Consider the following 1,524-nt stretch of genomic DNA (forward strand, 5'->3'; position numbering starts at 1 on the left):
TTTTTTTTTTTTAAAGGAAAACTTGTTACCTTCCATAAAGTGTTTCCTACAGAAGGCATCTGTGGTGGTTCTTTAAGGTAAGCTATTAAAGATAAGCAATTGTAAATTAATTTGTTAGTTTGCTTTGGAGAAATAGTCATTAGTGAGTTTACTAGGAAGTCTTAATAAAGGGCTGTGCAGAACTTTTTTCATTTTTTATTTTTCAGTAAAAGCAAGCTGTAGGTGTTGACATGTTACAGAAAAGAATGCTTTCTTGCCCTGTTGCCAAAACTGCTTATCAAGTAAAGTAGTTGTTCCTCTCTGTTTCTTGCATGTTTTAGCTTTGACTAAGCTGCTATACTCTGAAGGAAGGTGTTGACCCCAAGTGGCCAGTAAATCCCTTGCTAATCCTTGACCTGCTGTGGTCTGTCCCCTCTGCTAAGAATGAGGAAATAGTGGACAACAAGACTGTCCTAAGTTGGATCCCAGTATGGTTTTGGAGACACCTTTTAAAACTACAGAACAGGGTGTTACGAAAGTGGAATCTCAGACAGGTTGTGGAGCACAAGACGATGTTTTGGAAAGGTATTGGAGCTTAGACCTGGAGGATTATCAAGGTTTAGCTGGACAAGGTTGGGCAGAGGATATTTGGATGGAGAATTACTGTGCATGTCAAATCCTTCAGGGAACAGAGAGTGGGGAAATTACAGGAATGAAGGGGAAAAGGAAATGATGGGATATAGGTAAGAATGTCTGTAGGAGCCAAAGATTTCATAAATTTAGTCTCTGTTATAACCAGCAGGAAATAGGGCTTAGAAGTGGGGCATTGAAATAATTGGGTTACAGTTGTAGTTAGAGAAATCTTAAGATTGTGATAGAGTAGCAGGGAGTAAGTTCTTTTTTATTAGAGTTAAGAGACATTAGGAATACANAATCTGAGGAATACAGAAAGAATTTTGAACAAGGCCATCTAATACAGGGCTGAAATTCCAGCTACCAGGAGGTGGTGAGGTAAAAGGTCTAAGTTATAGTCAGCCTGGGCAACTTAAACACAGTTGGGTAGTTTCAAAGTGGCTGTGTGTGTGTAGCTCAGGAGTGGAGTATTTTATTTGCCTATCATGTGCAAGGCACTATAGCTAAGGGAACTTTTTTTNAATCACATTTCAGGTGGGCTAGTCTAGATTTAATTTTGGTGAGGTCCTGCACATCAAGTGCATATTTTGCTTTAAAAAGATTAGTTTTTTGTAGAGCTTGTAGACTCAGGTAAAATAAAAGGTATAGAAGTATANAATGCCGTGTTCATTTGTGATACCAAGGGTTGTGTGTTAAAAGGCCTTCAAAGATTTGAGTCCAGCTACCTGTGTGGGGAGCTGATTAGAATACCTAAGAGGATTCCAGGAAGGAATGGTTAAATTCTGTGGAGACAGTAGATGAAGATAAGATTAGTAAGAACTAATTGATAATTAATAATTATTGATAGTGAGTAGAAGATACAATAGAGAGGCCCATTGAGATTCTACATTTAAGGGGGGGGGTAAGTTGAGG

At 38.4% G+C, this 1,524-nt stretch overlaps 1 long non-coding RNA gene across 3 annotated transcripts in view; it reads left to right on the forward strand.

Annotated features, from left to right (window-relative positions):
- Window positions 1-1,524, forward strand: part of LOC110296674 — a 16,865-nt gene that overhangs the window by 12,254 nt on the left and 3,087 nt on the right. For all 3 annotated transcript variants that reach the window (XR_002378197.2, XR_003836961.1, XR_003836962.1), the window contains exon 3: window positions 17-77. This is a non-coding gene — a long non-coding RNA (uncharacterized LOC110296674). The remainder of the gene's footprint in view (window positions 1-16; window positions 78-1,524) is intronic.

This window comes from Mus caroli, chromosome 6, assembly GCF_900094665.2.
Source record: "Mus caroli chromosome 6, CAROLI_EIJ_v1.1, whole genome shotgun sequence".
In the NCBI taxonomy this organism is placed as follows: domain Eukaryota; kingdom Metazoa; phylum Chordata; class Mammalia; order Rodentia; family Muridae; genus Mus; species Mus caroli.